At 39.5% G+C, this 15,441-nt stretch overlaps 1 long non-coding RNA gene across 1 annotated transcript in view; it reads left to right on the top strand.

The window, feature by feature from the left end:
• Positions 1–15,441, top strand: part of LOC144454982 (uncharacterized) — a 28,426-nt gene that overhangs the window by 862 nt on the left and 12,123 nt on the right. Inside the window, exon 2 of the long non-coding RNA XR_013483569.1 lies at positions 560–634. This is a non-coding gene — a long non-coding RNA (uncharacterized LOC144454982). The remainder of the gene's footprint in view (positions 1–559; positions 635–15,441) is intronic.

The following is a 15,441-nucleotide window of genomic DNA, read 5'->3' as shown; positions in this document are numbered from 1 at the left end:
GTCACTGGATTGTTGAGTAGGTGGAGGGGAGTATAATACCAGAAGACTGAAAAGGTTGGAAGGGCCCAGGTCAGGGGTGGGGAACCTGTGACCTCGAGGCCACATGTGGCCTTCTAGATCTTCACGTGTGGCCCTTTGATTGAATCCAAACTTCACAGAACAGATCCCCTTAATAAAAGAATTTGTTCTGTAAAACTTGGACTCAGTCAAAAGGCCACACTTGAGGACCTAGAAGGCCACATATGGCCTCGAGGCAGCGGGTTCCCCACCCCTGGCCAGGTTGTAAAGGTCTTTATGTATCCAGGTGGCACAGTGAGTAGAATGCTGGACCTAGAACCCAGAAGACCCGAGTTCAAATCCAACCTCTGACACTTATTAGCTGTGTTACTCTGAGCAACTCACTTAAGCTTTGACTCAGTTTCCTCATCTGTAAAATGGGGATAATAGCACTTATCTCCCAGGGTTACTATGGGGATAAAATAAGATAATATTTGCAACCTCCTTTATAAGCCTTAAAGTGTGATATAAATGTTTTCTATGATTATATTTGTACTTGTAGGCAAAGTCATCTGTGGAATGTGACCTGGTCAGATGTGCATTTTAGGAAGATCACTTTGGCAGCTGAATGGAGAATGTAAGAGTGGGGAGAGACTTGAAAGCAAGTTGTGAGATGGTTAGGGCTGTGTCAGGGTGGAGGTAGAAAAGACAGGACTTGGCAAGAGATTGGCTATGGGAAAGCGAGTAGCACTGAGGAGTTGAGGGCATGCCAAGGTTGGGAGCTTGAGGGGCCCGGACGATGATGGTGTCCTTCATGGGAATAGGGAACTTGGGAAGAGGGGAGGAACAAGATGAGGGCAGTTTTGAATATTTCTATGTCATACCCCGTTTGAAATGTTCAATAGGCATTTGATGATGCAAGATTGGAGGTCAGGACAGAAGTTAGGCCTGGAAAAATAGATCCGAGGTTAATTTGCATAGAGATGATAACTGAATCCATAAGAGCTGCTGTGATCACCTAATGAGATAGTGCAGCGGGAAAAGAGAAGAGAGCTCAGGACAGAGCACTGGGAGATACATACAGTTAGTGAGCCGGTGAGCAGATCCAGCAAAGGAGACAGAGCTGGAGTGGTCATATCGGTGTGAGTAGAACCAGGAGAGAGCAGTGTCCTGAAAACCTGGAGAGAAGAGAGCGTTAAGGAGAAAGAATGAGCAAATGATGTGAAAGGCTGCAGAGGACTCAAGATGTATGAGGATAGTGAGAAGGCTATTAGATTTGGTAATTAAGAGATAACTAGTAACTTTGAGGAGAACAGTTTCAGTTGAAATATGAGGCCAGAGAGCAAACTGTAGAGAATGAAGAAGGAAGTGAGAAGAAAGAAGTGGAGGCATTGATTGTAGATGGCCACAAAAGGGAGGAAATACATAGGATGATGTGTGGATCAAGTGAGGGTGTTTTGAGAATGAAGGCAACATGAGCATTTTTAGAGGAAGTAGAGAAACAACTAGGAGACAGAGAGTGACTGAATATTAGTGAGAGAGTAGGGATGCCAGATGGGGCAGTGTGCTAGAGGAGACAGCATGGAATGGAATCACTTGTGCAGATAGAGGGATTGACCTTGACAAGGAGAAGGGCCGCTTCTCTCTGTGAGGCAAGTGAAGGAGGAGAGGTTTGCAAAAGATATCTAGGTGGTGTGAGATGAGGAGGAGGAGGAGGGGAGAAGAGGGCACTCTCAGTGAATGGCTTCAGGTTTTTCAAAGAGGGAAGGGCAGGGGATCCATGAGAGACTTGATGATGGATGAAAAGATTTGGAAAAGTCACTGTGATGAGTGGGATTGTGTAAAAGGACTGCTTTGCAGCAGTGAGGGCCCAGGTGAGATTATCGATGAACCTCAAAGGGGCAGAGATGACTGAATGATGGTAGTAGAGGGAGAGCCTAGGAGTGGAAATAGGGAGCAAGGAGCAATCCAACTCCTCCACCAAGCGTAGTGAGTCTGAGTGAATGGGTTAAGGCACAACCAGTGCTGGAAAGGGGACCCAGGGAGGCTGTGTTATCACAGGGAAGCTGGCCTTAGTGAGTGCTATAAGAAGAAGCTGAGAAAGGAAAAGATTTAAGGTGAAGTCCAGTTTGTTAGAGGATTTTATATTTGAACCTATAGGTCAGGCCTGCACAACCTGTGGCCCACGGGCTACTTGTGGCACACCAAAGGCTTTCCTCTACATTTCCTCTACATTTTTCATGGGCTGCACAAAATCCTGTGCAGGCCGCAGATTGTACAGTTCTGCTATAGGTAATAGGAAGCCATTAGAGTTTGAGTCTAGAGTCAAGGGGGAAGGTGACAGACCTGAATTTTAGAAAAATCACTTTGGCAACTGAGTGAACAACGATTTGGAGAAGAGTGAGAATTGAGGCAGTGAGACCAATTAGAAAGCTATTACAATAATTTAGTCAAGAGGTTATGGGGGTCTTTACAAAGATGGTGGCTGAGTGGTAAGGAAGAGATTATAAAATAGGTTTTGTGAAGGTAGATAGGACAAGACTTGAAAACATCGTTCAAGCAAAGAGCCAAGAAAGGCAATGATGTCAGCTGCCTGGATGACTGAGAGGGTGGTGATGCCATAAATGGTAATGGGAAAGTTGGGAAGAGGGGATGATTTTTGGGAGAAAAAGAATGAGTTCCCATTTGAACATGTGGAGTTTGAGATGCTTATAGGACATCCAATTCCAGATATGTAATAGCAGTTGAGATGTAGGACTGGAGCTCCAGAAGGAAATTAGAGCCAGCTACAGAAATCTGAGAATCATCTGTATAGTGAAGATAGTTGAATCACTGGGGGCTGAGATCAAAAAGTGAGCTAGTGTAGATGGAAAAGAACCCAGGATAGATACTGGAGGAACACCCATAGTTAGTGGTGTGACCTATTTGAAGATGCAGCAAAGAAGACAGAGAAGGGACCTTTCAGATGGATGGGAAGAGAACCAGGAATGAACAATGTCATGAAAATTTTGAGAGGTTGACAGTATTCAGAAGATCACCCCAATTCTCAAGGACGATATTAAAATCTGTAGAAAATTTTTAAGGTTTCTAGTCCTCCAGGCCTCCAAAATGAAGCATAGGTCTTGAGAATTCTTGTCCTCTAAGGCTCTGAGTTGAAGCCTACCTCTTTAGGTGCCTAATCCTCCAGGGTTCCAAGTCTGAGTCTGAGGCTTCTAGATCCCCAAGACCTCCATTTCTAAGCATGGTTTTCTTGTTCTCCAAGCTTTGACTTTGTTGTCTTCTTCTGGTTGTATGTTTTGATTTTCTTTGTCACCAAAGAAAGATTCTATAGTCTGATTTTTTCCCACTGCTTGCTCATGTTCCCAGCAATTACTTTGAGTTTTTAACTCTTTGTTAAGGTAGAGCTCTGCTTCCAGTGTGGAGGGTGTAGTGTCCCAAGATTCAGGAGTTTTGTGCAGCTATTTTCAGAGATACTTCTAGGGACCTGTAAATTTGCAGTTTTTCCAAGGTGCTATGATCAAAGGTGTTTACTCCTTTCCGGGCCTGTGCTTTGGTCTATGAGTGACCACAAGCACTCTTTTCTGCCTTGGAACTGTGAGAAGGATTCCTTCTTCACTACTGCCACAAGTTCGGCCACGCCAGTGCTCCTCCTTGTCCCAGGACTGCCACCCAGGCCTATGACCCACATCCAAGCACAGGCAAAGCAAGAGAATCCTGCCTCAGCACCAACAAAGAGATCCCTGCAATCTCCCTCTGATCAGCCACTTGATCCCCCCGCTGTCTGTGGGCTGAGAGCTCTGGAAGCAATCACTGCTGCTGCCACCCTGGGGCTGCACCAGGGCTGGGATCTATCCATGCTCCTCTCTCACCCAGCTGCTGCCAGGGGGGCCGTGCTCAGTACTCGGGACCGGGGCTGGGACGGCTTTTCTCTCTCTCACTGCAGACACACTTTTCCTGCTGACCTTCTAAGTTGTCTTTGGCATTCATGGGTTGAGAAGTCTAGAACCCACCATAGCTGCCTGTGATTCAGTCCTCTGAGGCCTGCTCCAGGTTTGCTGGGGCCTGCGCACCCACGCCAAACTGCATTCCTCTCCCAGCACAGCGAGATATCCCTTTCCTATCAACCATCCAGGTTGCCTTGGGCTGGAAATTTGTTTCACTCTGTCTTTTTGTGGGTTTTGCTGTTTTAGAATTTGTTTAGAGCCATTTTTACAGGTATTTGGAGGGGTTTGGGGGAGAACTCAAGCAAGTCACTGCTTTTCCTCAGCCATCTTGACTCCGGAGAGACAACATTGACATAGCTATGTACCAGATGTAGGCTATGTAAATGAAAAGGAAAACCTGGAGGGAAGAGACTAGGAGCCATTGATCTTTAAATCTCTAATCTTTCTAGCTTCCACATTTAAGTAAAGGTTTTGAAATTGCTTGTCCCATCATCCTCCAGGTCTTAACCTAGTCCTTGTGTACTCTAGGGCTAGAAATTGCTAGGCTTCTGAACTTAGGTCAATTAGTTAGCTAACAAACATTTGATGCCTCCCACATGGGAGGACCTCTGCTAGTTATTCAGAAAACAAGTACAAAATATTTATTCCTAGAGAGCTTTCTTTGTCTTAGAGGAGACAAGTTAGATTTTTATCAGTATATACTTAATAAATACAAGAGAAATATAATGTAGTCAAATATAAGGTATTGGGGGATGGATAATCCTCATGGTTGGGGAATTCAGAAGGGGGTTTGTGGCCAAGGCAACATTTGAACCCCATCATCCCAGAGAAAGAAATGAATTGTGTAAGGAAGATGGGCATTCCAAAAATGGGGGCTAGGCCAGTGCAAAAGTAGTTGCATGGGATATTTTTAAGTCTCTTACGTTTTAAAAGTCTTGACATCCAAATATAGATCTTGTATTCTCGCAGTCACAAGGATGCTAAGTCTACCTCTGGGGGTTTTCTGTTATTCTAGGGCTCAAAGTTTAGGTCTTGAGTTTCCTGCTTCTGAGACTTTGGAATGAAAAGGTCTAGTCATGATTTTTCTATTTTTTGTATGACTACAAGATACCACTCTACATCTAGGTTTCTAAATCTGCTGCTTAGCTTCTCTAGGTCTTCAAGGCTCTAAACTTGAGTTGTGGTACATCCATATGGTTCCAAGATTCCATATCTGCATCATTGAGTATCTAGTTCTTTAGGCCGCCAAGTTTAGAGCTTGATATTTCAAGGGACTCTAGTCTTTCCTTATGGATTTGAGGTTTTTAGGCTTCCAGGGCTCCCTGTCTAGGTCATACAGTGAGTCAATAAATATTTACTCTCTAGAATTCTAAGTCTAGGTGTTGAGTTTTCTTTGTCTCTTTAGAACTTTGTGGTTGAAGAGACCTACATGGTGAGAAATGTAGAAATGAAGAGGCCTAGGCAGTGTGAGATAGATGGTTGAAGAGGATACAGAGAAACAGAATTGGTTGAAGAGAGAGACCTAGACAAGGAGAGATGGATGCCTGGAGAGGCCAAGACAATGAGAGAGAGATAAATGGAGAAATCTACAGAATATGAGTTGAATGCTTAGAACAAAAGATTGAGAGATGTTTGGGTAGAGAGAGCAAAAGAAAGGGGCAGGATGGGAGAGATGTAAACAGTGACAGATGCATGAATGAAAATACTTAAACAATGAGAAATGTATGGATGTGGAAACAGCATGGAGGAGCAGATGGCTGAGAAGACTCAGGCAAAAATGTATGAATAAAGAGACTTAAACAATGATAAGTAAATGGTTGGAGAGATGTAGACAGTGAGAGTTGGGTAGCTACAGAGGTCTAGACACTAAGAGATGGATTATTGGGATAAATAAATAGATATGAAGGAATGATGAGATGGAGACAGGGAGATATGAATAAATAAAGATTCCTAGACAGTGATTGATGGATGCATGGAGAGGCCCAGATGGTTCTGGAGACCTGGTCAGGGAGAGATGGATAAATAAAGAGACCTATATAAGGAAAGATAGATGAATGAAGGGACCTATCTGAGGAGCGATTGAGGTGTGGAGAAACCTAGATACTCAGTGATAGGTGAATGTACAGATTTAGGGAGAAAAAGAGAGAAAGATTGCTAAATGCAGAGGCCAAGCCAATGATTGAAGGAGTTCGATATTAAAAGACATAGATTGGCAGAAATGGATGCGTTGGAGTGACCTAGAAAATGAGAGTTTGATGGTTGAAGAGACCCAGAGAATAAGAGATAAATGAATGGAGAAATATAGATGGGGAGAGATGGAAGGTTGTCAAGACCTTGCCTCTGAGAAATGGCTGAATTGATAGATAAAGACAATGAGATACAAATGAATGGAAAAACCTAGATAATGAGAGATGGATTGTTGAAGAGATTTAGACATAAAAACATTGATGAAGGAAGAGAACCAGAGAGAGAGAAATAAATAGTTGTAAAGACCTCAACAGGAAAGTATGGATGGTTGCAGAGATTTAGGCACCAAAAGACACATCAGTGGAGAAGCCTAGACAGTGAAAGATGGATGGTTGAAAAGACCCAGACAGGTAGAAATGGAGAAACCTATACAGGAAGGGTTGGATGGCTGGAAAGGCCCAGAATCTAAGAGATGGATGAATGGATAAATCTACAAAGTGAGAGTAGAATATTTTGAGGAGGTGAAGAGAGTGCAGATGTTTGATTGTTGAATCAACAGAGGAGCATGATTGGAGAGAACTAGAAAATAAGAGGTACAAAATATTGGAGATACCACGAGAGTGAGAGACATTCAGTGGAGAGGCAAACAAAGATGTATAGCTTTAGAGATTTAAAGAGTCAGTGGTGTATGAATGGGGAGACCTAAATAGCAATGAATATGTAAACTTTGACAAGAAGAGATACATGGTTCATAAGACTCAGGTAGAAATGGATAAATGGTGAGATGGAGAAAGATGGATGAATGGCAGTACCTAATTAAATAAGGATGGATAGTTATAGAGATCTATTAAAAGATAAATGAATAAATGGACAGACCCCAAATGGGAGAGGAAAATGAATTGACAGGCCTTGGGAGGTAGAAGTGGATAGTTGGAGAGATCTAGGCAGTGAGATATGGATAAATGGAGAAATCTACAATTTGAGTCTTTGATCCTTGGAGAGACCAAGAGCATGAGACTCCTTTGCATTGAGAGATCAATATGAAGGAGAGGTATATGTTCAGAAAGACTGATGGAGAGATGTATGAATGTATGAAAGTTCAAGCTGGAAGAATACAAATGTAATCCATGAGAATAATATAAATGATAGAAACCATATGAATATGTAAAGAGATGTTGAAAAGACTTTTTAACAAAATCTAACACTCATTTCTGTTAAAAACTCTAGACATCATAGGAATAAATAGACCTAAATATAGTACATAGTATATATCTAAATCCAAGAGCAAACAACATATAGAAAGACAAAAAGTTAGATGCCTTTTTAGTAAAGTCAGAAATAAAGTAAAGAAGCCCATTCCCACCACCACCATTTATATAGTGCTAGAGATATATCTTATTAGAGAACCATGGAGAACCAACTACAACATTAATTAAATTAGTAACTTCAGCGAAATTGCAAGATATAAGATAAATCCACATAAGTCACTAGTCTCTCTCTTGCTCTCACTCTCTATCCAACAAAATCCAGCAAGGAGAGCTAGAAAGAGAAATTACATTCAAAATAACTACAAAACTACAACATACTTGGCCGTGTGTTCCAAAGTACTAGACAAATAGAACAATAAAACACTCTCTTGCATAAATACAGACTACCCAATATGATAAATATGTCAATACTATCTATTGTAATATACTAAATATGTGCATATTTAGTGCTGTACTAAGCATTTCCCCAAAAGAATATTTTACAAAATTAGAAAAAATAACTATATTCATGTGTGAGAAGAAAAGATCAAGAATCTTGAAGGGAAGGAAAGGAGTCTATCAGTACCACTATAAGTGAGTAATTATTAAAATGATTTGGGAGAGTTTGAGGTTGATCAGAGAAACAGATTAGGAACACAATATAGAGAAGCCAAAAAATATGGCTGTGGAGTGTTTGATAAACCTAAAGAGATCTCAGTTGCTGGAGGGAAGACTCACTATTTGACAGAATATGCTGGGAAAACTAGACAGCAATCTGGCAGAATTTAGGTTTAGACTAATACCTCACACGATATGCCAAGAAAAGCTCCAAATGCATTTATAATTTAGATAGAAAAAGTCACATCAAAAACAATTAGAGCAGCAAGGAAGAGATTACCTTTCTGATCTATAGATAGAGTAAGAGTTCCTGATGAAACAAGTAATAGAGAGGATCACACAAAATAAAATAGACAATTGTAAATATATCAGAAAAAAAGGGTTTGCAATACAAGTCTAATGTAAAAGTTATAAAGGAAAAAGGTAACTGGAAAAAAAAAACCTTTGTAGCAAGCTTTTCTGATAAAGGTCTCATTTTCAAGATATATAAGGAAAGAATTCAAATTTTTAAGATCAAGGGTCATTACTCAATAGATAAATAGCCAAAGGATATGAACATGAAGTTTTCAAAGGAAGACATCCAAATTATTACCAATCATATGAAAACATGCTCTAAATCCCTAATAACTAGAGAAACACAAATTAACACAACTTTGAGGTTCTACTTCACATCTATCAGACTGGCAAAAATGACATAAAAATGACAAGTGTTGGAGGGGATACGGGAAAATAGGTACATTTTATAGCTATAGTTGAGGAAGTGTATAGTTGTATAATTGTATATAGTTGTATATACAGTTGTATATAGTTGTATAGTTGAGGAAGCTGTGAATTGGTCCAGCCTTTCTGAAAAGCGATTTGAAACTATAAAAGCCTAGAAAGTTATGGCTATACCATTAGTAGGCCCAAATGTCAAAGAAATCAAAGAAAGTGGACAAGTATCTATATGTGCAAAAATATTTACACTAGTACATTTTATGGTAGCCAAATATTGAAAATTAAGAGGGAAGTCTTCCTATTGAAGGAATGGCTAAGTAAATTGTGATATGATAATATAATTGGGATATTATTTTGCCCTAAGACATAATGAATGGACAACTTCAGAAGAAACTAGGGAGACCTTTATGAACTGATTCAGAGGGAGGTAAGCAGAGCAAGCAGAATAATGTATACAGTGATAACAACTTAATAGACAAAAATGATTTGAAAAGACTATTGGACTCTAGTTGACACAATACCCCACCAGTCCAAAAGAAGGAAGACAAAATTGCTACTCACCTCCTAACAGAGAGGTAATGAGCTTAAACTACAGAAAAAGATATACATTTTCACACGTGGTTAATATGAGGATTTATTTTGCCAAACCATGTGGATATATATTGAGGAATTTTACTTTTATTTTTTATTTTTAATTTGTACAATGTAGGTTTGGAGGTAGAAGCAATAGTTTAATTTAAAACTACCCGTTACTTGAAAAATAAAAATTAGAAAGAGAAACATAGACAAGGAGAGATAGAGTGTTGAGATCAGATAGGTAGAAAAAGATGAATAAAGAGACCTAAACAGTGAAAGATGAGTGAATAGAGAAACTTAGATAAGTAAAGATGCATGGTTGTGGAGACATAACCAAGGAGAGATGAGTAAATGGAAAGATTAAGACAGGGAGAGATGAGTGAATGGCAAAATCTAGATAAAACTCTATGGTTTGAGGAGTCTTAGGCAGTGAGAGATGAATCAATGGACAGACCAAGACTGGGAGAGATCAGTGACTTGAGAGATCTACAGAATGGGACATGGATGATTGGAAAGACCCAGAAAATGAGAGACACATAAATAGAGAAATCTACAAAGTGAGAGATGAATGGGATTAAAGACCAAGACATAGATGATATGAGATACCAAGAAAGTGAGAGGTATATAGTTGGAGAGACCCTGGTAGGCAGAAATAGATGAAGGGAACTAGAGAGAATGATGGTTGGAGAGACTCAGACACTGAGGGATGCATATGGCAGAGACTTAGGACGAGGTGGATGAGAACTAACCAGGTTAAGATGGATAATTACAAATAATTAGACAGGAAGATACAGACAGTCAAAGAGACTAGTGAAAGCGAGATGGGTGAGAAGCCTACATATGGAAAAATGTATGAATGGAGAACCATTTAATATATGACAAAATGGATCCAAGGAGAGACCTAGATACTCACAGGCAGAAGAATGAAGAGATTTAGGTAGGGAGAAATGGCTAACTGCAGAGACTGAGAGCAAGATTGATGGATGAATTGAGAAACTTAATCAATAGAAAATGGATGGTTTGAAGACTTAATTAAAGATTTATTGATTGGAAAGACATAGAAATAGTAGGAGATAGATGAATGGTGAGACCTAGATAAAAAGAGATCTTGTCAAGGAGAGATGGCTTAATAAAGAGATAAGACAAGGAGAGACAAATGAATTGGAAAAGCCTAGATAGTGAAAAATGGATGATTGAAGTTTCCTAGACTGAGAAAAATGGATGAATGGTAAGAATTAGAGAGGGAGAAATGATTTTTTTTTCTTTTTTAAAAAATTAATTTATTTTGAATTATCAGCAATCACTTCCATAAGCTTTTGAGTTTTAAATTTTCCTCCCCCTCCCTCCCCACCTCCCTCCCCAAGACAACACGCAATCTGATATAGGCTATACATATGCATTCCTAATTAAACATATTTTCACATTAGTGATATCATAAGGAAGAATTAGAACCAATAGGAGGAGCCACCAGAAAGAGGAAACAAAACACAACAGAAAAAAAAAACAGCAAATAGTATGCTTCTATCTGCATTCAAACTCCATAGTTCTTGCTTTGGATGTAGATAGCATTTTCCATCATGAGGCCTTTGGAGATGTCTTAGATCCTTGTATTGCTGAGAAGGGTTAAGTCTATTAATATTAGTCATCGCACAACACGGCTGTTACTGTGTACAATATTCTCTTGGTTCTGCTCATTTCACTCAGCATCAGACCATACCAGTCTTTCCAGGTTTTTCTGAAGTCTGCCTATTCATCATTTCTTATAGCACCATAGTATTCCATTACATTCATATGCCACAACTTGTTCAGCCATTCCCCAATGGATGGACATCCTCTCAATTTCTGATTCTTTGCCACCACAAAAAGAGGTGCTATAAATATTTTTGTACATGTAGGTCCTTTTCCCATTTGTATGATCTCTTTGGGATATAGCCCTAGAAGTGCTATTGCTGGGTCAAAGGGTATGCACATTTTTATAGCCCTTTGGGCATAGTTCCAAATTGCTCTCCAGAATGGTTGGATTATTTCACAACTCCACCAATGCATTAGTGTTCCGATTTTCCCACATCTTCTCCAACATTTATCATTTTCCTATTTTATCATGTTGGCCAATCTGATAGGTGTAATGTAGTACCTCAGAGTTGTTTTGATTTGCATTTCTCTAATCAATAGTGATTTAGAGCATTTGGTTCATATGACTATAGATGGCTTTAATTTCTTCATTTGAGAACTGCCTGTTCATGTCCTTTGACCATTTATCAATTGGAGAATGACTTGTATTCTTATAAATTTGACTTAATTCTCTATATATTTTAGAAATGAGGTCCTTTTCAGAGAGACTGGTTGTAAAAATTCTTTCCCAGTTTTCTACTTTTCTTCATCTAATCTTGGTTGCATTGGCTTTGTTTGTGCAAAAACTTTTCAATTTAATGTGATCAAAGTTATCCATTTTACATTTTGTAATGTTCTCTATCTCCTGTTTGGTCGTGAATTCTTCTGTTCTCCATAAATCTGATAGGTAAACAATTCCTTGCTCTCCCACTTTGCTTACAGTATCAGCCTTTATATCTAAGTCATGAACCCATTTTGACTTTATTTTGGTATATGGTGTGAGATTTTGATCTATGCCTGGTTTCTGCCATACTCTTTTTCAGTTTTCCCAGCAGTTTTTTTTTTTTTATCAAAGAGTAATATATATATATGAAAAATGGATGAATGGCAAGAACTAGAGGGGGAGAAATGAATTTTTGAAGAGACCTCAATAGGGAAATATGAATAGTTGAAGAGACATAAACAATGAGATATGGATGAATGGAGAAGCTTAGCAAGAGTTGGATGGTTGAAGATACCCAGAAGGCAGAAATGGATGAATGGGAAGATCAAAACATGGAGAGAACCATGGGTGGAGAAAGCCAGATAGTGAGAGGTGGTTGAATGGATAAATTCTCACAGTGAGACATGGACATGAGGTAAAATCAAGAGGAAGAGGCTTTTATTAGAGAGAACAGAAAGGTGTGTGTGGTTGGAGAGATGTAAACAGTAACAAATGTGTAATTGCAAGAACAAAGAGAAGCAGGTGGTAGAAGAGACCTGAAAAGACAAAAATGAATCAATGGAGAATCCTAGACAGTGTAAGATGGATGAATGGAGAGACTTAGAAAAGTAGAGATGAGTGGCTGTGGAGACCTTATTGGAGGAAAAATGGATGCACAGAGAGAATAAGACAGGGAGAGACAGATGAATGGAGAAATATAGATAATTAGAGTGTTATAGGTTGAGGAATCTTAGATCGTGAGGAATCATAGATGATGGGAGATGGATCAGTGGACAGACCAAGACTGTTAAAGATTAATTACTTGGGAGACTTACAGAATGAGACATGGATGATTGGAAAGACTCCAAAAGTGAGAGAGGCATAAATGGAGAAACTTGTAAAGTGACAATTGCATGGAGGGAAAGACCAAATGAATGAAAAATGTGTAGTTGGAGAGACATACAGAGTAAAAGATGTGTAGCTGGAGAGATTTACACAATGATACATGTATGAATGGAGAAGCATAGATAATGAGACATAGATGTTTGTAGATAGAAATGATTGACTAAAGAGACCTAAACAAGTAGAGATGAATGCCTGGAGAGACTTCGACAATGAGAGAGAGATAAATGGAGAAATTTACAGAGTGAGTGTTGGATGCTTGCAGAGAACAAGAGAATGAGAAATGTGTACATGGAAAGAACAAGAGAAAGAAAAGAGCAAGATTGGAAAAACTTAAAACATGTACGTTGACAGATGTGCATTGAGGAATGTATGAATGAAGAAATTTAGTCAAGGAGAAATAGATGGTTTAAGAAACCCAGAGAGACAGAAATGAATGGAAGTAGAGATTAGATGAGAAGAGATGGAAGAATGGAGAGGTAGACTATGAGAGATGCATTGTTTAAAGAGACCTAGATATTGAGAGATGGATTAATGGAAGGACCTAGACTTGGAAGTATGAATACCTGGAGAGACCTAATCATGGAGAGATAACAATGCAGAAACACATGGATGAATGAACAGCCCTAAAAGGATCAGGGAGAGTTGAATGAATTGTCAGACCTTGTGAAAAGGTTTGTTGAAAATAGAGAGATATGGATTAATAGAAAAACCTGAAAAGTAAGAAATGAATAGTGAGAGGCACCAAGAAAGTGAAAGATGTATGGCTGGAGAGAGGTACAGAGTGAGAGATGTATGGTTGTAGAGTATTACACAGTGAGAGATTTCTAAAGGAAGAAGAGACCATGAGAAATAGATGATTTAACAGACTCAGGCAGAGATTTATGGAGAGAATTAGGGAGATGTGGATGAATAGAGAGACCTTGAAAGGGATGAATGAATCATTCAGGAGACCTAAACAGTGAGAGATAGATGAACAGAAACTTAAGGGGAAATGAATGTTTAGAAGGACATCTAGAGGGAGAAAAAGGGATGGCTATAGACACCTCAAATTGAGAGAAGAATGAATGGAGTGAACTAGACAGTGGTATATGGGTGAATACTGAAAACTGTAAGGCAAAGATGAATGGATGGAGAGACTTCAGGAAATGTGTAGGGTTATAGACACCTTGAAAAGTAGAGTTGGATGGGTGGAGAGATATATCAGTGATGGTTTTATGAGTAGAGTGTTTTGGACAGTGAGATGTGTATTAGTAGAGGAGACATTGGAAAAAAATGAATGGTTAAAGCAGGGATGGGGAACCTGCAGCCTCAAGGACACATGTGGCCTTCTAGGTCCTTGGGTGAGGATTTTTGACTTAGTCCAAGTTTTACAGAACAAATCCTTTCATTGAGGGGATTTGTCCTGTGAAGTTTGGATTCAGTCAAAGGTCCTCACATGAGGAGCTAGAGGACCACATGTGGCATCAAGGCCACAGGTTCCCCACCTTTTTGTTAGCGAGACATAGAGAAGGAGAAATAGATGATGAGAGAGACCTTAATAGTGAGCTATTTATTACTGATAAGAAATATATAGTGAGATGCAATTGAATGAAGAGACATGGATATTAAGAAATTGTAGGAGACACCTAGAGAATAAGGGATGGAGGTATAGAAAGACCAATAAAGGTAAAGATGTATGAATGGAGAGTCCTAGACATTGACATATGGATGGTACTTCTAAAGTAGAAGGGAGGAAGGTATGAAAAGACTGCAGAAGCGAGACTAAGTAGAATGGAAGAAGCAGCCTGTTGCCAGCAATCAAGTAGTGCACTGAACGGGTGAGCACGAAATAAAGAAAGACGTGAGCCCGACAGGTCAGTGAAGAACTGAGCCAGTTTGTTCATCTGAGGGTACAGCATACATAGCAAAAACCTAACATAACTTCAAAGAATCCTCCCCATGAGACACTCCCCAAAACAGCTGCTGAGGACATGACAACATACATTTCCTCGTTATCAGGGTTCCTAGATTGGGTTGTATTTTCCAAGGCTTTCCCAGGCGCTTTGGTGCCACCTGCGTAGAGGAGTGGTGTATAAATCTAAAGGTTCAAAGAGTGAGAAAGGAATGTTTAGGGAGCCTCCCTTGCAGGAGAGATTTGGAGAGCCTGCATCCTAAATGATTGAGCCCTGTGGGTTAAGACTGGGCAAGAGTCAAACTCTGTCCTGGATCTTAAACCCAGATCTGACTCTTTAGAGCTGGCCCTCAACAGCAGCCCAGATTAGTCAAGATATATGATGGAGAAGAGCAAATAAAAGAGAAGATGAATAGAGAAAGTATGGATAATTTCAGGAATGTAAAGAGAGAGAAGTGAATTGCAAGAGAGATGGATGAATGGAGAGAAGGATGACTGAGAGAAAATGGTGGGTTATTGAGCAATGATTACATTTGAATGATGTGAGGGTGCAATTGAATGAATGGGGAGAATTAGGTAGTTAATGATGAAGGAATAAAGGAAAATAAAGTGTGAGAAATGGAGGGTTTAAACAGAGAGGGAAAGATAGATGTTGCAAGTGGGAGAGACCAAGAGAATGAAAAATGGGAAAATTAAAAGATTCAGATGAGGAAAAAAGTATGATTTTGGAATTTTGTAGAAAAGGAGATGAATCTCAAGTCTAAGAGAAGGTGATATATAATGGTGGAGAAAGGACACAGAATGATAGCGATAAAGACATAAAAA

The sequence above is a fragment of the Phascolarctos cinereus genome, unplaced genomic scaffold, assembly GCF_003287225.1.
Source record: "Phascolarctos cinereus isolate Bilbo 61053 unplaced genomic scaffold, phaCin_HiC Scaffold_8;HRSCAF=390, whole genome shotgun sequence".
Lineage (NCBI taxonomy): Eukaryota > Metazoa > Chordata > Mammalia > Diprotodontia > Phascolarctidae > Phascolarctos > Phascolarctos cinereus.
This window is presented reverse-complemented; position numbering and strand designations above follow the sequence as displayed.